The sequence below is a fragment of the Lycium barbarum genome, chromosome 1, assembly GCF_019175385.1.
Source record: "Lycium barbarum isolate Lr01 chromosome 1, ASM1917538v2, whole genome shotgun sequence".
NCBI classification, from domain to species: domain Eukaryota; kingdom Viridiplantae; phylum Streptophyta; class Magnoliopsida; order Solanales; family Solanaceae; genus Lycium; species Lycium barbarum.
The window spans coordinates 74344344-74369150 of record NC_083337.1 but is presented as its reverse complement, the minus strand read 5'-3'; the positions used below and the strand labels follow the sequence as shown (position 1 = coordinate 74369150).

General features: G+C 39.8%; 1 long non-coding RNA gene across 1 annotated transcript; it reads right to left on the bottom strand.

Moving 5' to 3' along the window:
- Positions 1-2932: 2932 nt before the first annotated feature.
- LOC132635938 (uncharacterized) lies at positions 2933-24504 on the bottom strand. Its single transcript, XR_009580861.1, has 3 exons — positions 23886-24504; positions 14432-14478; positions 2933-3233 (listed from the first exon to the last, which is right to left on the bottom strand). It is a non-coding gene; the product is annotated as an uncharacterized LOC132635938 (long non-coding RNA).
- Positions 24505-24807: the final 303 nt, after the last annotated feature.

Genomic DNA, 24807 nt, shown 5'->3' with positions numbered 1-24807 from the left:
ATTACCGCCGCCTAATCAATATCGAGAATCCACCCTTGTCAGAACTTATAAACCCTTCAACTTCTTACTTTTTACTATATAAAGCCCATGCTACATATCTTTGCCATGCATTTGGGAAAAACCCTAAGTTTCAAACCCTTTCAAAGCCCTTACTTGCAACTACTTGATTCTAAACTTCCATCTTAATAATGACTTCCATACCATTACTAACACAAAGTGTGGATCACCCTTCATCACATCCACGTTCTCCGCCTTTATCAGTGACAGGAGAAACCAGCCCCGGGGAGGTATTAGAGTTCCTCGCTGCGGGCATCCTCCCTGCCGGCTTCAAATATGCGAACTACTGCAAAGTTTTCCCCACTTTGAATCTGTGGAAAAATTCGAATCCTATATTGATGCTTCCACTATTCCCACAGTTCAAAATGATTGTAAGTTGGGCGCGGACGTCGACATCCGCCCTGTTGGACGAGGGGTAAGAATCAACCACCATATTACTGGTTATTCGTTGGCATATTCTTACCCTTTTGCTATTGGGTTTTCTCTTCCCATCCTCTAAGTGATAGAGGACTTTTTTCACCGATACCGAGTCTGTATCAGCCAAATTGCTTCGCAAATTTGGAGGCTCGTACACTACCTCGATATTTTGGCCAACATAGCTGGGGTTTCTTTTACCCTAGACCACCTGATCCATATTTACGTTCCTCGAGTGATCCGAGGTGGCATAATTCATTTGTACCCTCGTGAGGCTCGAGGCTTTATAGACCGTAAGGATGATTTTGATAGGGGATGGTTGCACCGGTTCGTTATGATTCGCACGGACCAACTCCATCATTCTCTTTCCGTATGTTTCCCTAATGTGCAGAATCCTACCATGGATCCAACCGAACCCAAACTCGTAATCACTATTTTAAGTGGTTAGTTGCATTGTTAAGTGCCTTTCATGATGTGGGTCTCTCTTCGAGGAACATGGTGTTACACCTCGAAAACTTTTCCGTTCATGCAGAGTGAGTAGACTGACGAAGGGAACGATGTAAACGATGTTTTGATGAGTAAGAAATAACATTTGATGACCCTAATCAAGATTTCGAAGACATTCGTAGTAAGAGGAGAATGTTTGCCAAGAGAGGGCAAGGCAAGCGATGTGTATCAGAAAGGATTTACGAGCAGGAAGTTAATGATGATTAAATAGCGTCTTGGAGAAGAATTATAACGTCCCTTAGATTGGTATTGAGGTGTTAAACAAGTGTCAAGAAGGTTCCATAAGGATTGGATATCAAACAAGTCGACGAGAACGAAATTGGAATAGCTGGGCATTATACGGCCCAACATACTGGCCGTATAAATTATATTGGCCGTATGTTAGGCTGTATATTGAGCCCAGATGGGCAACCTTCACTGGACCAAATATACGGCCATACATACGGCCCGTATAAAATGTACGGACCGTATGTTGGTCCGTATGTTCGCGTCGGGACAGATTGTATGATTTATATAAGAGGACTGAAGTTCATTTATTTCATTTCATTTTCACCTCTCACTTCAAGAAGACTCTATAATTCTCTCCACTCTTCAACCACAAGAACCCAAGAGAAATCTATGATCAACTTCATCAAACCCACAAAATCAAGTGTATGAAACATATCAAAGTTCATCTAAGCCAAGGAATCCCAAGGGAAGTGAGCTAGGGTTTTAGTGCAAGAAGAGAATTTCCACTCAAGGCTTATTCTTCCATTATCTAAGGTGAGTTTTATGATCATTCCATGTTTTTTAAGGTGTTGAAAAGTTAAAACACTTGGATTGTAGAAGGATATAGAAAATGGGTCATGAATGTGGGAATAGTGCCATTGTTGAGTAGTAGTTTGGGGTGAATTATGAATATTGATACGTTGTGATTATAAGTACGCTATAAATGACATTTAGAACATGGGGTAAGTATTATATATGAGAAAACGCGATAGTGAACTATAACCACAATTATGGAGAAATTGAAGTGAAATTGTGAAATGCAAATAATATAGATGAATGATGATTGTTGCCTATTATATTGTGAATGTTGTTATGGATGTTTGGGAGTTGATATATGATATGGAGAAAGTAGTAGAAACAAAGAAAATGCTGCCCAATTTTCTCTAGCAATAGTAACACGTTCGTATAATCGATTAACTAATGTTGATGTGAATCCTCTTGAAGGTAGAAACGCGAGCATCGAAGGGGAACGATCAAGCGATAAAACTGTTAAACGAGAGAGGTATGTAAGGCTAGTCCCTTCTTTCTAAGGCATGAATCCTTCTATTCTTCCATGATTTTCCTACATATTGGAAACTAGGAGTCTACAGTTATAAAGAGCTTCATACAAGATAAAGAAAAGAGACACGTTACGAGCATGACAATATTGATGATGAATCTAAGACTAGAAGTCCTAAAGCTCATGAATGACATTCCTACGAAGATGATGATCCTTATATGATTTCTATGATATTATTTCCCCTACCTCTCCATGACTTTCTTACATTCCGGGAACTATGAGTCAACATTGATAAAGATCTTCTTATGAGATAAAGATGAGGAATATGTCATGAATGTGATAATAATGATGATAAGTTTAAGCCTAGAGATTTTAAAGCAAGGAATGATGTCTATGAAGTTAAAGATCCTATTTACGATCCCTTGATGTTGTTCATGGTGTACACTCACCTTAAAAATGTCAGTTCCTTCAAGGTGAGATATGATGAATATGGTCACTTCATAATGTAATCGGGAGTTCTTGACTTTATGTTGCCCCGATATTGTTATAGATTGTCTATAAGCTCTAATACATGTCCTATGACCAATGTCACACCCTAATCTCCCTAGGGTGTGATGGGCACCCGACCCTTACTTTGGGCCGAGCGAACCCTCGGACCCTTAGCACACACATAATCTTTTTGGACTTTTAAATCAAATAATGATGAAATACATAGTACAACTTTCAGAAATATTCTTTTTCGTTGTTCTCAAATCAAACAAAATTTGTAATCATATGGAATGTATCACATAACACAGAATGACACATCGGCTGATGGAGCCGCTTACAAAACTGACATTCTATACCCACGACTCTGTCTGCAAAGTCTCTAACATCAATCAGAAATCATAGCACATATACTCTGACTCGGCAACACTCCAGGAGCAGATGGAGCTTGCCATTTCCGCTGGAACACCTTCTAGAAAGTCTTCTATTCATCTGGGTGTACCTGCGTGGCATGAAACGCAGCCCCCGAAGAAAGGGGGTCAGTACGGAATATGTACAGAGCATGTAAGGCATGGAATACAGAAAAGAGGATCATAACTGAAACAGAGATTTACCAGAATCAAGTATGACTTTTTTTAAAAACATCGGAGCACTTGCCTTTTTAAATGAAAATCATGCATATCAACATCATATACCATGTATACATATAACGTGTCCCGGCCCTCTAGTGAGGGACTCGGTGGATAAAATCATACATGTTCACATCATATATCATATATGCGTAACGTGTCCCGGCCCTCAAGTGAGGGACTCGGTGGATAAGGTCATGCATGTCAACATCACATATCATGTGTACATATAACGTGTCCCGGCCCTCTATTGAGAGACTCGGTGGATAGAATCATGCATGTTAACATCATGTACCATATATACATAACGTGTCCCAGCCCTCTATTGCGGGTCTCGGTGAATGAAGTCATCATATGTCATCCTGGCCGCCATCCTCGTATCATCATATCATCATATACATATACATATAATGTGTCCCGGCCCGCAAGTGAGAGGGACTCGGTGAACAATGCAGTGGAGTACGCACGAGAACGTATCCTGGCCCGGGCTCAGTGAAGGACATATTGAAGCATCCACGAGCAGAGTAGTGAGAAACTATATGCACATAAATCAAGACTCGATAGTGTTACACCTCGAAAAATTTCCCGTTGGTACGCAAGTAAATGAACTAATGATGTGTGCGAGGAGTGCGAGTGTATAATGTTTCATGGGAAATGTATGAAAAGGGATGTGGATGATTAGAATGAAAAGTCGAGAAATGAGAAAAATTGAAAGTTGGCAAAACTTCCCAGTGGTCGTATATTTCAAAATACGGACCGTAAAGTGCAATACGGTCCGTAAACTGGCAGTCGTAAACTGCCATGCAAAAGCTTCGGCTTTCTGCCAGTGGTCGTAAAGTGCAAATACGGACCGTAAACTGGTATACGGTCCGTAAACTGCCAGGTCGTAAACTGGCATGCCAAACTTCAACTTTCTGCCAGCTAAGGAAAAGGTACAATACGACCTGGTGGACGGACCGTAAAGTGATTTACGGCCCGTAAACCATGGTCGTAAATCACCATGCATGCAGGCCAAAGTCTCTGGTCCTGCTTAAGCTTAAAGACGACCACGAGGGATGGTCCGTAAAGTGGAATACGGACCGTAAACCTCCATGGACGACCACTGTTCACCCAGCACAGATTTTCCAATTCATTAAATATGAGGATCAAGACTTATTTTATTTCATTACAACATTACACCACTTCTCTCCAAAACTTCTCTCTACATTTATTATATGAGTTTTCAAGGATTATAAGCCATCAATAACATTAAGACAAGTGAATCAAGGATAAGGGAATCATCAAGGATCATCCAAGTCAAGAAATCCAAATGGAGAAAAACTAGGGTTTTGCTCAAAGAAGAGTATTATCAACCAAAGCTTGTTCCTACAACTTCTAAGGTAAGATTCATGATTTTTACAAGATGTTTAAGGTATTGGAGAATTAAAATACATGGATTGTAGAAAATGTGGTCAACTAGGTCATGAATGATGAATAGTGACATTTTGAGAAATAGTTTGAATTGAGCTATGAATGTTGTTGTGTTGTGATATGAATGTGTTATAAATGGTATTAAGATCATGAACTAAACACTTTAGACGAATGGACGAAGATGGGTGTTATAATCATGAATGTGGGTGAATTAGAGGCAAATTGAGGAATCTAGATAATGTGGATAATGTGAATGACTAATGGCCATTGTTATGATATTAATGAAGTTATAAACGCTAGCATTGGAAGGGAACGTGCAAGTGTAGAATAGTTCGACGGAAAGGTATGTAAGGCTAACCCGTCTTTCATAAGGCATGGTCCTTGGCCAAATTCCTAAATTCCTCTATATGAGTATGTTGTCTTCACATGGTTGACATTCCGGGCTCATAAGCTCACGACCCTTGATATATACAATGATTATACTATGTTCCTCGTATGACGAGTAACTCCATAATGTAGATGTAACGATAACGATGAGAATGGTAATGATAATGATATCAAAAATGATGCAAAAGGTGCCTACGGGCTATTATACTTATATGTGCCTATGAAGGGCTATAATGAACCCCGAGCTTATAATACCGGGTAGAATATATGTATATGAATATGTATGAAGTATGTATACGATTACAAAACGCGCGCGCACGTCTGCAGATGGTACGGATAACCCTGAAGCCTTGGTTGGCTAAGTACGTATGAAACACCGAACCTTATGGTCGGGTACGCTATGTATGTATATAAGTGTATGGCTATGTATATAATATGAATATGAATGTGATAAGACTATGTATAAGAATACGAATAAGGACATGTATACGAATATGAGCACCAGTATGGTATGAGTATTATTATGGGATACGAACGACGATGTATGCAAGTAAGCGACATGATGATGATGATATTACTGTCTCCCCTCCTATGCTATCTTCATATGATATCTATTATGCTTCTATATTGATGTTGATCATGCTTTACATACTCAGTACATTCTTCGTACTGACGTCCTTTTGTTTGTGGACGCTGCGTCATGCCCGCAGGTGCACAAGGAGACAGATTTGATCCTTAGCTGCCTATTCGGAGATTACATAGAGAGCTTCATTTCCTTCGGAGCCATATCTTTTGGGTACTCATTCTTTTGTGTATATAATTATGGGTATAGCGGGGTCCTGTCCCGCTAATGTGATATGTTATACTCTTAGAGGCTCGTAGACATGTGTGTGTGTGGGTAGATGTGTTTGGCCTTGTCGGCCTATGTTTTGTATATCATTTTGTCGGCCACGTTGGCCCATGTATATTGATGTGGCATAAATGCCTATGATGATATAAATGTGCGGTTGTCCATATGGGACTAGTTGAAGAATGAATGGAAATGCATGTATAATTATGTGGATCACCTAGATGTAAGTATAAGCGTAAGCTAAGAGGGTGCTCGGGTGGGTTAGCACCGGGTGCTCGTCGCGGCCCCGAGTCGGGTCGTGACAAAAAGTGGTATCAGAGCAGTTCAGTCCTAGGATGTGTCTACGAGCCGTGTCTAGTAGATTCTTGGTTATGGGTGTGTTGCGCGCCACACTTATAAACGAGAAGCTGCGGACATTTTAGGAATATATGACCTTCTTTCTTCATAAGAATCGTGCGATAGAGCTATGATGTAAGAAATTCTTGTTCCTAAATCGTGTGTTGTGTATTTCAGAGATGCCTAAAAAGAAAAAGCCTACAACAGCCCAAAAGGGCAAGACGGTGGCAGAAAAGCGGGCTGAAAGAGCACCGCCACCGGTAGTAGAGGAAGATGAGTCCCAGAGTGTGGCTCAATCTCAGTCCTCTCAGACAGTGCCTATTACCGAGGAGCACGTGGGAACCTCAGCCCCAGCTCCAGCTCCTCCACCTAACGCTTCGGGCCAAGACGTAAGAGAGGCCATTAATTTGTTGACTCAGTTAGTTGCGGCCCAGACTCAGAGGCCAAGCACAGGGCAAGGTGACAGGACTGTTAGTGCAAGGGCCCGTGACTTCATTGCTTTCAAACCCCCGGAATTCTATGGGTCGAAACTGGAGGAGGATCCCCAGGACTTTATTGATGGTTTGCTAAGGACGCTCCGGTTGATACATGCTTCAGACACTAGCGTCCTATAGATTGAGAGATATCTCGATCCAGTGGTATACGGTTTGGATGGCTTCGCGAGGAGCCAATGCACCTCCACCGTTATGGCAAGAGTTTGTTGATGCTTTTCTCCGTCATTATATGCCTCCGGAAGTTCGGCGAGCTAGGGCCGATAAATTCTTGAATTTGACGCAAGGTAGCATGAGAGCTACAGAGTATAGTCTCCGCTTCAATTCCTTGGATAGGTATGCTTCGGCCATGGTAGCGGATATGGGCGATCGGGTGCACCGGTTTGTGAAAGGCCTAGGGCCACACTTGATGGATAAATGTTTAACTGCGTCCCTTCAGGATTGCATGGATATTGTACGCATTCAGGCACATGCTCAGGAATTAGAGGAACACCTACAGCAGCGGAGAAATGAATGTGAGCAGGATAGGGGCCATAACAAGAGGGCCAGACCTTCGAGTTCGAGGAGCGAGTCCAGGGGCGGACACAGACAGCAGTTTCCCAGCCATTCAGGCTATTGTATGACCAGTACACCTCCACAGTTCACGGGGCAGAGATTTGACAGATCTACTCGTTCCGAGCCGAGTCAGGGTTATTCGGGGTCTCAGTTTAGAGGTGATTCAGGCCAGTCAAGGCCACCTGTACCACGATGTTCCCAGTGTGGGAAGTTGCATTGGGGTCGATGCCGATTGGGCTCGGATGGTTGCTATTCATGTGGTCAACCAGGCCATATCATGCGTGATTGCCCCTCAGTATAGGGTAGAGGTAGGACCCAGCCAGCAGGGTCGGCAGCCGGATCATCAGCATCGGTACGCCCTACGGGGCCAGGTTCACATGCGCCAGTCGGCCATGGTAGAGGTAGAGGCAGAGCTCCCAGTACTAGCGGTCCTCAGCACCGTATTTATGCTTTGGCTGGACGCCAAGATCTTGAGTCTTCTCCTGATGTGGTCACAGGTATATTATCGGTATTCTCTCATGATGTATATGCTTTGATTGATCCGGGCTCCACATTATCATATGTTACTCCATATATTGCGGGTCGATTTATAATTGAGCCGGAGTCTATCAAACCTTTCGAGGTGTCTACACCCGTGGGTGAATCGGTAATAACTAGCCGAGTATATAGGAATTGTGTGATTGTGATTTGTGATCGTCGTACCATGATTGATTTGCATGAGCTAGAAATGGTAGATTTTGACGTTATTATGGGCATGGATTGGTTGGCTTCTTGTTACGCCAATGTTGATTGCCGAATGAAGATGGTTTGTTTCCAGTTTCCGGGAGAACCAGTCTTAGAATGGAAAGGGAATGCGGCATCACCAAAAGGTAGGTTTATTTCCTATCTAAAGGCAAGGAAGATGATCACGAAAGGGTGTATTTATCACCTAGTACAAGTTCAAGATGTAGAAGTTGAGTCGCCGACTCTTCAGTCAGTTCCGGTAGTGAACGAATTTCTGGATGTGTTCCCAGAAGAGCTTCCAGGCCTTCCTCCCGAGCGAGAGATCTATTTTGCGATTGATGTGTTGCCAGACACTAAACCCATATCTATTCCTCCCTATAGGATGGCACCCGCAGAGTTGAAAGAGTTGAAGGAGCAATTAAAAGACGTGCTTGAAAAAGGCTTCATTAGGCCTAGTTCATCCCCGTGGGGAGCACCCGTATTGTTCGTCCGAAAGAAGGATGGCTCTTTGAGAATGTGCATTGATTATCGGCAATTGAATAAAGTGACAATTAAGAACAAGTATCCCCTCCCGAGGATTGATGATTTATTTGATCAATTGGAAGGTGCCAAATGGTTTTCAAAGATTGATTTGAGGTCCGGGTATCACCAAGTAAGAGTTAGGGAGAAAGATATCCCTAAGACAGCTTTCAGAACAAGATATGTCCATTTCGAGTTCTGAGTAATGTCGTTTGGGCTAACTAATGCACCGGCAGTGTTTATGGACTTAATGAACAATGTATTCAAGCCTTTTCTGGATCGATTCGTGATTGTATTCATCGATGACATCCTAGTGTATTCTAGATCCAAGGCAGAGCATGCGGATCACCTGCGTATTGTCCTTGGAGTTCTTCGAACCCGAGAGTTATTCGCGAAGTTTTCCAAATGCGAGTTTTGGTTGAACTCAGTGGCATTTCTGGGCCACATTGTTGCAGCTGACGGTATTCTAGTGGATAGCCAAAAGATTGAGGCAGTGAAGACTTGGCCAAGGCCCACGACCCCTACGGAGGTTCGTAGCTTTTTGGGTTTAGCAGGTTATTACAGAAGATTTGTTGAGGATTTCTCTTCTATTTCTGCACCGCTCACCAAGTTGACTCAGAAGTCAGCTAAGTTTCAATGGACAGATGCTTGCGAGTGTAGTTTCCAAGAGTTGAAGGACCGACTGACTGCAGCCCCAGTCTTGACACTTCCAGAGGGATTGGAAGGATATGTTATTTATTGTGATGCTTCAGGCGTCGGGCTAGGATGTGTATTGATGCAAAATGGTAAGGTGATTGCGTATGCTTCTAGACAATTACGGAAACATGAGCAGAATTATCCTACCCATGACTTAGAATTGGCCGCGGTGGTCCATGCTTTAAAGATATGGAGACATTACTCATATCGTGTCCACGTGGATATTTATACAGATCATAAGAGTCTCCAGTACATCTTCAAGCAGAAATAGTTGAATTTGCGGCAACGACGATGGCTAGAGTTGCTAAAAGACTATGATGTTGAAATCCTGTACCACCCCGGAAAGGACAATGTTGTGGCTGATGCTCTTAGCCGTAGGTCGATGGGAAGTCTAAGTGATGTACGACCAGAAAAGAAAGAGATGGCCCGTGATCTTCAGCAGTTAGCTAGCCTAGGAGTCCGAGTGGTGGACTCAGGTAGCAGCGGAGCTACTATTCAGAATTCAGCAGTTTCATCGTTAGTAGCGGAAGTAAAAGAGCGACAATATGAGGATCCCATGCTAATGCAGTATAGAGATACACTCCCTTAGAAGGAGGAGTCATCATTTGACATTTCGGAAGACGAAGTTCTCCGATGTCGAGGCAGGTTATGTGTTCCCGATGTGGCAGGTCTACGCCATCAGATTTTGAGAGAAGCTCATTGTTCCCGTTACTCCGTTCACCCCGGAGCGACGAAAATGTATCATGATCTTAAGACTATATATTGGTGGAATGGGATGAAGAGAGACGTAGCGGAATTCGTAGCTCAGTGTCCTAATTTCCAACAAGTGAAGATAGAACACCAAAAGTCGGGTGGCTTATTGCAAGCTATAGAAATCCCAACTTGGAAGTGGGAATTGATTAATATGGATTTCATTACAGGTTACCCCATTCTCGACGTAAATATGATTCTATATGGGTGATCGTGGATAGGCTCACAAAGTCAGCGCATTTCTTACCGGTCAGAACGACCTATATGGCAGAAGATTATGCCAAGCTTTATCTTAAAGAGATAGTGAGACTCCATGGCGTTCCGGTATCTATTATCTCCGATAGAGGGACTCAGTTTACAGCCAAGTTTTGGGGGTCTTTCCAAGAAGGTTTAGGGACCTAAGTGCGCCTAAGCACGGCATTTCACCCACAGACCGATGGGCAAGCTGAACCTACTATTCAGACTCTTGAAGATATGTTACGGGCATGTATGATAGATTTTGGAGGAAATTGGGATGACCATTTTCCACTCATTGAGTTTGCTTACAATAACAGTTATCATTCTAGCATTCAAATGGCACCGTATGAGGCTCTATATGGGCGAAAGTGTAGATCCCCAGTTGGGTGGTTTGAAACCGGAGAAGCTAAGTTGATAGGGCCAGACTTGGTCCAGCAAGCAATAGAGAAAGTTAAGCTCATACAAGATCGGTTGCTAGCGGCTCAAAATCGTCAGAAGTCCTATGCGGATAATCGTCGATGAGACTTAAAGTTCGAAGTGAAAGATTGGGTATTCTTGAAAGTGTCGCCGATGAAGGGCGTGATGAGATTTGGCAAAAAGGGGAAGCTCAGTCCCTGGTATATTGGGCCATACGAAATTGTGCGCAAAATAGGCAAAGTGGCCTATGAGCTAGATCTACCTCCAGATTTGGAGTCAGTCCATCCAGTATTTCATGTCTCGATGCTTCGGAAGTGTGTTGGAGATCCTACGAGGATCGTCCCAGTGAATGATATTTAAGTGACAGAAAAGTTAACTTATTATGAAATACCCATTGCCATATTAGATAGGCAAGTACGGAGGCTTAGAAACAAAGAAGTGGCCTCAATTAAAGTTCTGTGGAGAAATAACAATCAAGAGGAAATGACATGGGAAGCAGAAGAGAATATGCGATCCAAATACCCACATTTATTTCAGCCCTTGGAAGAAGTCCAAGATGAGACGTCAAAATCATAAGGTATGCATGTTTTCCTTTTATACATTCAGGTCGTGTGTGGCCAAATTTCTAGTGTTGTTGTATTATTGCCCTGTGAGGCATTATTTTTGTGGGTTGTTGTGACAGGGTGGTAGTGCCACATTACAGAGGAAACTCTGGAGAAATTTTTATAGAATTCCCCAAGCCTTTAACATTCGAGGACGAATGTTCCTAAGGGGGGTAGAATGTTACACCTCGGAAAATTTCCCGTTGATACGCAAGTAAATGAACTAATGATGTGTGCGAGGAGTGCGAGTGTATAATGTTTCATGGGAAATGTATGAAAAGGGATATGGATGATTGGAATGAAAAGTCGAGAAATGTGAAAAATGGAAAGTTGGCAAAACTGCCCAATGGTCGTATATTGCAAAATACGGACCGTAAAGTGCAATACGGTCCGTAAACTGGCAGTCGTAAACTGCCATGCAAAAGCTTCAGCTTTCTGCCAGTGGTCGTAAAGTGCAAATACGGACCGTAAACTGGTATACGGTTCGTAAACTTCCAGGTCGTAAACTGGCATGCCAAACTTCAACTTTCTGCCAGCTAAGGAAAAGATATAATACGACCTGGTGGACGGACCGTAAAGTGATTTACGGCACGTAAACCATGGTCGTAAATAACCATGCATGCAGGACAAAGTCTCTGGTCCCGCTTAAGCTTAAAGACGACCACGAGGGACGATCCGTAAAGTGGAATACGGACCGGAAACCTCCATGGACGACCACTGTTCACCCAGCACAGATTTTCCAATTCATTAAATATGAGGATCAAGACTTATTTTATTTAATTACAACATTACACCACTTCTCTCCAAAACTTCTCTCTACATTTATTATATGAGTTTTCAAGGATTATAAGCCATCAATAACATTAAGACAAGTGAATCAAGGATAAGGGAATCGTCAAGGATCATCCAAGTCAAGAAATCCAAATGGAGAAAAACTAGGGTTTTGCTCAAAGAAGAGTATTATCAACCAAAGCTTGTTCCTACAACTTCTAAGGTAAGATTCATGATTTTTACAAGATGTTTAAGGTATTGGAGAATTAAAATACATGGATTGTAGAAAATGTGGTCAACTAGGTCATGAATGATGAATAGTGACATTTTGAGAAATAGTTTGAATTGAGTTATGAATTTTGTTGTATTGTGATATGAATGTGTTATAAATGGTATTAAGATCACGAACTAAACACTTTAGACGAATTGACGAAGATGGGTGTTATAATCATGAATGTGGGTGAATTAGAGGCAAATTGAGGAATCTAGCTAATGTGGATAATGTGAATGACTACTGGCCATTGTTATGATATTAATGAAGGTATAAACGCTAGCATTGGAAAGGAACGTGCAAGTGTAGAATAGTTCGACGGAAAGGTATGTAAGGCTAACCCTTCTTTCATAAGGCATGGTCCTTGGCCAAATTCCTAAATTCCTCTATATGAGTATGTTGTCTTCACATGGTTGACATTCCGAGCTCATAACCTCACGACCCTTGATATATACTATGATTATACTATGTTCCTCGTATGACGAGTAAGTCCATAATGTAGATGTAACGATAACGATGAGAATGCTAATGATAATGATATCGAAAATGATGCAAAAGGTGCCTACGGGCTATTATACTTATATGTGCCTATGAAGGGCTATAATGAACCCCGAGCTTATAATGTCGGGTCGAATATATGTATATGAATATGTATGAAGTATGTATACGATTACGAAACGCGCGCGCACGTCTGCAGATGGTACGGATAACCCTGAAGCCTTGGTAGGGCCAGGTAGAAATAACATTGAGCCTTGGTTGGCCAAGTACGTATGAAACACCGAACCTTATGGTCGGGTACGCTATGTATGTATATAAGTGTATGGCTATGTATATAATATGAATATGAATGTGATAAGACTATGTATAAGAATACGAATAAGGACATGTATACGAATATGAGCACCAGTATGGTACGAGTATTATTATGGGATACGAACGACGATGTATGCAAGTAAGCGACATGATGATGATGATATTACTGTCTCCCCTCCTATGCTATCTTCATATGATATCTATTATGCTTCTATATTGATGTTGATCATGCTTTACATACTCAGTACATTCTTCGTACTGACGTCCTTTTGTTTGTGGACGCTGCGTCATGCCCGCAGGTGCACAGGGAGACAGATTTGATCCTTAGCTACCTATTCGGAGATTACATAGAGAGCTCCATTTCCTTCGGAGCCATATCTTTTGGGTATTCATTCTTTTGTGTATATAATTATGGGTATAGCGGGGTCCTATCCCGCTAATGTGATATGTTATACTCTTAGAGGCTCGTAGACATGTGTGTGTGTGGGTAGATGTGTTTGGCCTTGTCGGCCTATGTTTTGTATATCATTTTGTCAGCCACGTTGGCCCATGTATATTGATGTGGCATAAATGCCTATGATGATATAAATGTGTGGTTGTCCATATGGGACTAGTTGACGAATGAATGGAAATGCATGTATAATTATGTGGATCACCTAGATGTAAGTATAAGAGTAAGCTAAGAGGGTGCTCGGGTGGGTTAGCACCGGGTGCTCGTCGCGGCCCCGAGTCGGGTCGTGACAGATTGGTAGGAGCGCAAATCGACACTTGAGAGTCATAAACACGTTTCTAGTCGATCCGAGTTAGTATGAAAAAGTTATGGACGTTTAAGTACCGAACCTTCTATGAACGTTTCAGAAGCCATTTTTGGAAAATCAAAGCAACAATCATATCAAGTACCTTTCGGATATCGTTATGGATCAAATAAAATAAAGCTTTTTGAACCATATGTACGCATCAAAATATATCAAAGACTCAATAGAATAATCGAACGTGCTAGCATTTGAAAATCAAGACTTTAGTTATATCAATTATCTTTCGAATGCCATTCAGAAACATATCACATAGATCTTCGGACATCATAGACACGCATCAAAACCATATGAAATAGCTTATGGAAGTCAAGAATATTAGCCATCCTAGTGGCTCTAAGAATAGGAATTTCTTTGAAATCATACATATACGTCATTTGCTCATTTCATAAGGATCATGCCAAAAGAATGAAAGGGTAAGCCTTACATACCTGCTCCACGTCCTATTAGCTACGCTTATTTATCCAAACTTGCTAGTCTACATTCAAGAAGATTTACATAATCATTAGATTCATTGTCATACACTTGCCTTAGCTTCTCAAATGAATTCATTTATAATCTGACGAAATTTCGGCAACATTTCCCCTGTAAATACACCATCCCCGAGAATCTAACTCGGCCAAATGATCAATCAACAATCTGAGAATTCAACTCGGCCAAATTATCAACAACAATACCAACAATCATACTAACAACTTCAATAATCAATCCAAAATATATTCTAACATGGTTCAAGAACTTTCAAACAATTCACACAATGTTCAAACAACCCAACCAACATACCACTTCACCCGAAGCCTTCTAAATTCAACAAGAATAATAACAACACATTTCTTCTCTTCCAAGTTCATGAACTACACCAACAATCTACACACTAACAACTTTATTAATTAATCCAAAATACATTCTAACGTTAGTAACTTCTTTTACATAATCCAACGACATTTTTCTTATGTTCAATACAATCACAACAACCCAACTTACAATCTTCCAAACACATCTCTTGCTTCCAAATTCATGAGTTATATCCACAACCCACACATTAACAAATTCCTTCATACAAATATAAGGAATCATACTAATATCACATTAACTTCTTCAATATTCCATAAACGATTTCAACTTCATTTCAATTCATCAAACCTTCATTTTCATCATGGAATCCACAACACAACAATCGAAATACTAAATAAAATCACTTCATCATATCTACACAACACACTCTATTTTCGGCCAAGCACCATACCTACACGGCTCAACGCCAACACACATAATTCCATGAATTTCATTCATTTCTACATACTACAACATTCACAAACCATCTCTAACACATAAAAAGGGGATTAAATCTTACCTTCATCCTTTGACTTCTCCACTCGGCTAGGGCTCATGAATTACACAAATAAAGGCTTTTCTTGCTCAACAACCACTCCATGTTAATTAGGGCCTTCAAATTAGTTGGAATACTAGATGAAAATAATTTTTCTTGATCAATTTCCATGGACACATATTTTGGAACCATGGCCGAATGGCCTTTGTTTTCTTTCTCCAAGTTTTCTTCTTGGAGTTTTCATGAATAATTGTCTTGCTTTGTGAGCAATTGTCCATATATATAATTAACCTCAGCAAATAGAATGTGGACACATGTCCCTTTCTCCCTTTTTCTTGAACTTTCTTAAAATGAAACAAAGAAGACTAATTATCTTATTATGTAAGCTTTGGTCCTCACATATATATAATTAGCCCCAATTAAATAAAGATATATACATATGATTATATGCCACACGGCCAACATGGCCCCTTCAAGAACCTTCTTGCATATTTTGTGAAATTCCCATTTCGCCCCTAGCCTTCCACAATATTACCATGAACCACTTTGTGAATTTTCCTTTTTACCCTTAGCCTTTCTCAACATTTCCATACTAATAAACAACTTTTTCATTAAAAAATTTTGGAAAATGGTCTTGCCCTTAACTTCTCGCAATTATCTCGAATTATCCGAACGTACAAAATACGGGCTATAACAACCAATGTTCCGAAAAATTATGAGTCTATGTTCATTGAGGATTTCATATGAGATAAAGGTAAGAGATATGCCATAGATGCGAGGATGGTAATGATGAGCCTAAGTCTAGAGATTATAAAGTCTATCATACGATATTTATACGAAGTTCACGTTACAAATATGATACGATTTTCATAGATTGTCTCTAAATTCAAATGTATGCTTTATGAAAGGTTATGATAAGCTTATGAGATATATGTGATGGCAGTGATGATGATGAGATATACCGAGCCTTGTTATGGTCGGGTACAGAAGACATGTATGTGATATTGTCGAGCCACTATGTGGCCGAATATGGATATTGTCGAGCCACTACGTGGCCGAATACGGATATTGTCGAGCCACTATGTGGTCGAATACGGATATTGTCGAGCCACTACGTGGCCAAATACGGATAATGTTAAAGGTGTATGGGCAGATACGGTACTATGATATATAGATATATGATACGATGATGTATGCGCTATGATGATACATGTACTATGATTTTATATGATACAGGCATGAAAGGTGTCAACCCTTAAAATTTACGCAGGTTATATCTTCATCTTATGTCATATGATTTCTCTATTATGTTCATTTCATTCATGCCTTACATACTCAGTACAATATTCGTACTGACGTCCGTTTTCTTTGGACGTTGTGTTCATGCCCACAGGTAGACAGGGAGGCGACCCAGATTTATAAAAGCCAATACGCAGACTTTTGAGAGCACTCTATTATTCTGGAGGTGTCATTGATTCACTATTTTGTGTACATATATGTTTTGGGCACGATGGGGTCCTGTCCCGACCATATGTCTAGTACTCTAGTAGAGGCTAATAGACACGTTTGTGTGGGTAGCATGGTCTCACGATGTCATTATTGTACGTATATTATTTTGATAGCCGAAGGGCTTATGTATATAAATGTAATTATGTTTCCAAATGAAAAATGGTTTTCCTATGATCGAGTATTAAATTAATGAATGTATGCTGAGTGAGTATGTTAAGCATAGAATGAGTGGTGCTCAGTGGTTAGCCCCGGGTACCCGTCATGGCCCCTAGTCGGGTCGTGACAAAAGTTGTATCAGAGCAGTTCAGTCCTAGGAAGTGTCTACGAGCCATGTCTAGTAGAGACTTGTTTATGGTGTGTTGCACGCCACATCTTTAAACAGAAGGCAACATGGCATTTAGGATGGTTACTCTTCTTTCATTTCTAAGATTTTGCGATAGAGCTAAGCCATAGGAAATGAGATTCCTTATACTAACCCCTGATTGCAGCAGAAGAATGGTATTGACCGAAGAAAGTGATTGATGATGTTGAAGTTACGGAGGTAAGCCCCTTCGTTGAGGCTACGTTATCGGAATATGTATTTATATGAAAATGAATTAATTGTCATAGAGGCAAGTCAGTGTTCATATGACAGAGAAATTGATTAAATGTGTCTCTTGATGATAAGTTCAGTTATAAGTTGATGACTAAGCAAATCGAATGAATCAGAATAAAGGTAAGCGACGGTATGAAAGATGTGTGTCGAGTAAGGTAAGAATATTGAGGTATAATTGAAATGTAAAGTTGAAGGATGAAAGGGAAAGTAAATAGGAAGGGATAACAAGGCAGATCGCTAAAGGATCAGGTACATCTCGAAGCGTGACATATGAGGTAAGTTTCGACATCTTTGTGCTTTTACTCGAAAGTGGGAGCCCTGTGTGGCTGAGATATGTCGTACATATATATATATATATATATATATATATATATATATATATATATATATATATATATATATATTGTCCCTGTGAGGCATTGTTGGTATTTGCTGCGTGCAGGTTTTGGGATGGCAAGAAATATAGAGGAAACTCCGCCGAAAGTTTCCTAGAATCTAAAGGAGATAGGATATAAGCTTGTAATATGTCCTAACGAGAAAAGATGATGTGCAAAAAGTAATGGCAGGACGAGATTAACTTAGGAGTATCGTTAACAACTACAAGAGATGAGTTAAATACTATTGAATTGATAGTAATGGCAATTATAAGAGCGACATTGATGCGGCAAAGAGAAATGCTTGGTAGTACTAAAACGTGACATAGAAGAGAAAGGGTAACCCCAACAGAGTGTGATACTGAAGTATTGGTTGGATGGATAAGTACAAGTAAAATACGACAAGTCTATTAGCAAAATAAAGTAACAGCATGACTAAGGCAGGGGTATGAAATACGAAGGGGTATAACGAATGTGAATGCATTGGTAAAACAACTTATATGGTAAGTGTAATAGGGATGATCATAATAAATAGAATAAGTTTTGGAAGCAAAGAATGGATTGTACAAAGGTAGTATATTTTAAAGGACAAGCGGTAATAAGTTAGGAATAGGGTTCCTTGTGCGAAGAATAAAGGATTGATCATAGAATGGGAGGAAATAAGATAAATTGAGGAGGAAGGAATGTAAAGAAATAAGAAAGGGGAATAGAAAAAGAAGGAAATACGCCGCAAAGTACGCGCACTTAAGAAATAGTCGTGTTATGATTAAAGAAAGATGCAACTCCTCTAAATATCCTATACCAAGTTAGAACGAGTAAAGTATATGAAGTAATAAGTTGAAAAGAAAAAGGTGGCCATGAGCTATGAGTTTACCGTACGACGATAAAGCGATAGAGTAAAGCTATCATCAACGACAAATACAATACGATTATGATTGGCTTTGAAATCAATGTTGAGTGAAACACAAGATTAAAAGAGTATGAGGCATAAGGGGTATTAGTCGCGCATGAGACTTAGGCCCTGGGAAACAAAGATGACGTTACAAGTGAACTTTGAGCACCGAAGAAGAGGGCAAGTGACATTGCATGGATGGTATGGATAACTAAACGTACTACTATTGTGAGCATCCCTATGGGACAGAAGTTGTTAATTGGAGCGGATTTATACATTGACTCATAACTACTAGATGAGCTAAGTAAAATACATTCTTGTTCGGATTGCTATGTCGGTTGTATTACTTGATTACAAAACTGAAAGATGAGTATGTTAAGACTTCACACATGAATTATCGTAGCTATAAATTATGGGAAACGACATGAATAAGGAATAGTATAGTAAGGGATATATGAATTCATGATTTGAAGGTGAGGCAACGGATTTGAGAATGGTACAAGTAAAACCCTTAAAGGGGGAAGCGAGTAAAGGGAATACAAGTGTAGAGAGTGGAACGATGGACCCTAAGATGTGATAGATATAGACTCTAAAACAAAGAGTGAGAGTTGCGTAGAAATGAGTCCAATGACTAGTAAATAAACGAACACAAATTGAGCAGGCATCTGAGACTGTACGAGAAATCATTCATGAAGACCTTGAACCACGTGACATTGAGATCAAATAACTCAAGGGTATTGTAAAGGATGCCAATGTTATACTAGAATAGAGGCAAAGGCACTAACGGTAAAGTCGTAGTTAATGATATTGCGATTTATAAGCGACAATTAAGAAAGGGACCTAAGGTTTTCTATAGTAGAACCTAAGATATCATAATCAAGGGAAAAATAAAGGAAGGAAGAGAGCATGACGAGATAAGCTACTACAGATAGACAAAAGAGTTTAGGTATACATAATCACCGAGCCTAGCCATGGTTGGGTACGCGAAACACCGAACCTTCGTGGTCGGATATGTTATGTAAATGATATGTATATGAATATGACTATGGATATGATATGTAAATGAGTACGATTATGAATACAGATACGGATATGGATACATCTATATGTATAGATGTGTGTGTACATGAATCACGCAAGAACGATTATGTAACTTGCAAGTATTTATACGTCGCCAATGAAACCAAGTGGGTACTTAAAAAGAGAAGTAAGAGGTAAGCAAGAATAGCATGGTCATGATATTCCGGGTCACTTGAAGGGAAATATATGGAGAAATTTTCGTAGAATCCCGGATAGCTTAACATTCGAGGACGAATGTTCCCCAAGGGGGGAAGAATCTTACACCTCGAAAAGTTTTCCGTTCATGCACAGTGAATAGACTGACGAAGGGCACGACGTACACGATGTTTTGATGAGTAAGAAATAACATTTGATGACCCAAATCAAGATTTCGAAGACATTCGTAGTAAAAAGAGAAAGTTTGCCAAGAGAGGGCAAGGCATGCGATGTGTATCGGAAAGGATTTACGAGCAACAAGTTAATGATGATTAAATAGCATCTTGGAGAAGAATTATAACATCCCTTAGATTTGTATTGAGGTGTTAAACAAGTGGCAAGAAGGTTCCATAAGATTTGGAGATTAAACGAGTCGACGAGAACGAAATCGGAATAGCTGGGCATTATACGGCCCAACATACTGGCGTATAAATTATACTGGACGTATGTTAGGCCGTATATTCAGCCCAGATGGGCAACCTTCACTGGACCAAACATACGGCCAGACATACGGCCTGTATAAAATGTACGGACCGTATATTGGTCCGTATGTTCGCATCGGGACAGATTATATGATTTATATAAAAGGACCCAAGTTCATTTATTTCATTTCATTTTCACCTCTCACTTCAAGAACACTCTAGAATTCTCTCCACTCTTCAACCACAAGAACCCAAGAGAAATCTATGATCAACTTCATCAAACCCACAAAATCAAGTGTATGAAACATATCAAAGTTCATCTAAGCCAAGGAATCCCAAGGGAAGTGAGCTTGGGTTTTGGTGCAAGAAGAGAATTTCCACTCAAGTCTTATTCTTCCATTATCTAAGGTGAGTTTTATGATCATTCCATGTTGTTTAAGGTATTGAAAAGTTAAAACACTTGGATTGTAGAAGGATATAGAAAATGGGTCATGAATGTGGGAATAGTGCCATTGTTGAGTAGTAGTTTGGGGTGAATTATGAATATTGATATGTTGTGATTATAAGTACGCTATAAATGACATTTAGAACATAGGGTAAGTATTATGTGTGAGAAAACACGATAGTGAACTATAACCATAATTATGGAGAAATTGAAGTGAAATTGTGAAATGGGATAATATAGATGAATAATGATTGTTGCCTATTATATTGTGAATGTTGTTATGGATGTTTGGGAGTTGATATATGATATGGAGAAAGTACTAGAAACAAAGGAAATGCTGCCCAATTTTCTCTAGCAGTAGTAACACATTCGTATAATCGATTAACTAATTTTGATGTGAATCCTCTTGAAGGTAGAAACGCGAGCATCGAAGGGGAACGATCAAGCGATAAAACTATTAAACGAAAGAGGTATGTAAGGCTAGTCCCTTCTTTCTAAGGCATGAATCCTATAGCATGAATCCTTCTATTCTTCCATGATTTTCCTACATATCGGAAACTAGGAGTCTACAGTTATAAAGAGCTTCACACAAGATAAAGAAAAGAGACACATTACGAGCATGACAATATTGATGATGAATCTAAGACTAGAAGTCCTAAAGCTCCTGAATGACATTCCTACGAAGATGATGATCCTTATTTGATTCCTATGATATTATTTCCCCTACCTCTCCATGACTTTCTTACAATCCGGGAACTATGAGTCAACATTGATAAAGATCTTCTTATAAGATAAAGATGAGGAATATGTCATGAATGTGATAATAATGATGATAAGTTTAAGCCTAGAGATTCTAAAGCAAGAAATGATGTCTATGAAGTTAATGATCCTATTTACGATCCCTTGATGTTGTTCATGGTGTACACTAACCTTAAAAATGTTAGTTCCTTCAAGGTGAGATATGATGAATATAGTCACTTCATAATGTAATTGGGGGTTCTTGACCTTATGTCGCCCCGATATTGTTATAGATTGTCTATAAGCTCTAATGCATGTCCTATGACCAATGTTCCGAAAAATTACGAGTCTATGTTCATAGAGGATTTCATATGAGGTAAAGGTAAGAGATATGCCATAGATGCGAGGATGGTAATGATGAGCCTAAGTCTAGAGATTATAAAGTCTATCATACGATATTTATACGAAGTTCACGTTACAAATATGATATGATTTTCATAGATTGTCTTTAAATTCAAATGTATGCTTTATGAAAGGTTATGATAAGCTTATGAGATATATGTGATGGAAATGATGATGATGAGATATACCGAGGCTTGTTATGGCCGGGTACAGAAGACATGTATGTGATATTGTCGAGCCACTATGTGGCCGAATACGGATATTGTCGAGCCACTACGTGGCCGAATACGAATATTGTCGATCCACTACGTGGCCGAATATGGATATTGTCGAGCCACTACGTGGCCGAATACGGATATTGTCGAGCCACTACGTGACCGAATACGGATAATGTTAAAGGTGTATGGGCAGATACGGTACTATGATATATAGATATATGATACGATTATGTATGAGCTATGATGATACATGTACTATGATTTTATATGATATAGGCATGAAAGGTATCAACCCTTAAAAGTTACGCAGGTTACATCTTCATCTTATGTCTTATGATTTCTCTGTTACGTTCATTTCATTCATGTCTTACATACTCAGTACAATATTCGTACTGACGTCCATTTTCTTTGGACGTTGTGCTCATGCCCACAGGTAGACAGGGAGGCGACCCAGATTTATAAAAGCTGATAAGCAGACTTTTGAGAACACTCCATTATTCCGGAGGTGCCATTGATTCACTATTTTGTGTACATATATGTTTTGGGCACGACGGGGTCCTGTCCCGTCCATATGTCTAGTACTCTAGTAGAGGCTCGTAGATACGTATGTGTGGGTAGCATGGTCTCACGATGTCATTATTGTACATATATTATTTTGATAGCCGAAGGGCTTATGTATATAAATGTAATTATGTTTCCAAATGAAAAATGGTTTTCCTATGATTGAGTATTATATTAATGAATGTACGCTTAGTGAGTATGTTAAGCAATAGAATGAGTGGTGCTCGGTGGTTAGCCCCGGGTACCCGTCATGGCCCCTAGTCGGGTCGTGACACATGGCACCCGAAGGGTGGAGGGAAAAAACCATGGTGAGTTTCGACCTGCTCGTGAAATTTCTTGTTCATTTTCATAACCTAAACCATGGTGAGTTTCGAATTGCTCGTAAAATTGGGCAGCATTTCCTTTGTTTCTACTACTTTCTCCATATCATATATCAACTCCCAAACATCCATAACAGCATTCACAATGTATAAATGAGTGTACACATGGTAAATCAATGCAAATAAACTAACGATGAAGGTACATGTCACGAAGCCACAAGTCATATAAAGACTTAGATCAACTCAGCCAAGAAATGAATCATACAACCTATCTCAACCAACATAATAGTTTTTGTCCCTCTTTACTTCTACATATAGCAAGTACGCCTCACAGCTAAGTCTTGTATCACCAAGATACCCCCTTTTTCTATATATTATCATCAATAGTAAATCATACATTAAGTGTTCATCTACGTACTATCATAAATATAAAAATCACAATTCAAGTCTAAACTTGGTGTCCTTCCTTTCTCTGATGATATGTGTCATAATAGGGAGAATTGAGTACAACACAACAATTTAGGTAATAAGTCTAATCATAATAATAGGGCAACAAACCACTATCAATAACAGTCAACCTAATAGAAATCCATCCCGAATCGCCACAGTATGAATACAACTAAACCTCATATTTCAGTACACAAAGTAATGGCGACGAGCCCACAAAATCAGAAGTCATACCAACCTAGCTAATATCCAAGCAAAACACCATGTCTAAAGACCTAATCATGCTTTCTCCTATCAATTCTACACAATACATATGTTTTGCTAATCAAAGTCTAACTGAAGTAAGCCATAAACTACCTCGAATGCAGAACAGGAGCCACGAACTACTCCACACAAGCCTTCTATTTGAAGCACCTCAGAACGGTCAAAGTCTAACAATATGATGCTAAGTAAGCAACAAACCATGTATTTAAACAAGAACAACAATTTAGGGAAGACGACCCACTTACTTCTACCCTTTTTAATGGATGAAACCATCTTTTAATGGTGAATTTATCATAACTTCTATCTCTACAATCATTAACCTTCAATTCGTGGGATTCTAATCAATTTACCCCTTCAAACAGATTTTAGGACAATATTTGCATTTTTATTAGAACCCTAAGTCTCAACATGCAATTTCAACCATAAGAAATCAAATTCCCTTCCTAGAAAGTGATAATCTATACTTCTAGATGATTAATTAACAACCCACCAATTATTTAAGGGTTTACTAATTCTAGGGTTCTAGGATTTTCACCCATCATTGATAGACCTTAAAATAATCATGGAACTTGAAGACGAAAGGAAAAGGAATAAATAAAGGTGGGGACTTACCCTCTAAGATGCTATCATCAAAGAATGGAATGAAGTTTTCCTCTTTCTATCTTGAAAACTGATTTTGGGGTCTTGTGGGTAATGGTTCGGAGTTCAACTATAAAATAGGGCTTTCTGCCCCCCCCCCCCCCCGGTCGGTCACTGTGGCGGTCAGTAGGTCGATGCAGCGGACCAGCTATTGCGGCCATGGGTCCGCTACAACGGACATGCTGGAACAGCCTAAACGAAAAAGGGCATAACTCCCTCATACAGAGGCGAAACGCGATGACTCTTTTTGCTATAGCTTCGTAATTTTGATACAGATCCAATGGCTCAACCCTCACAAAAAAAGGTCATTTGATCAATCTAGACCCCTTTCTATCCAAATACCTACGATGAAAACATCAAATACGAGCGCGACAAA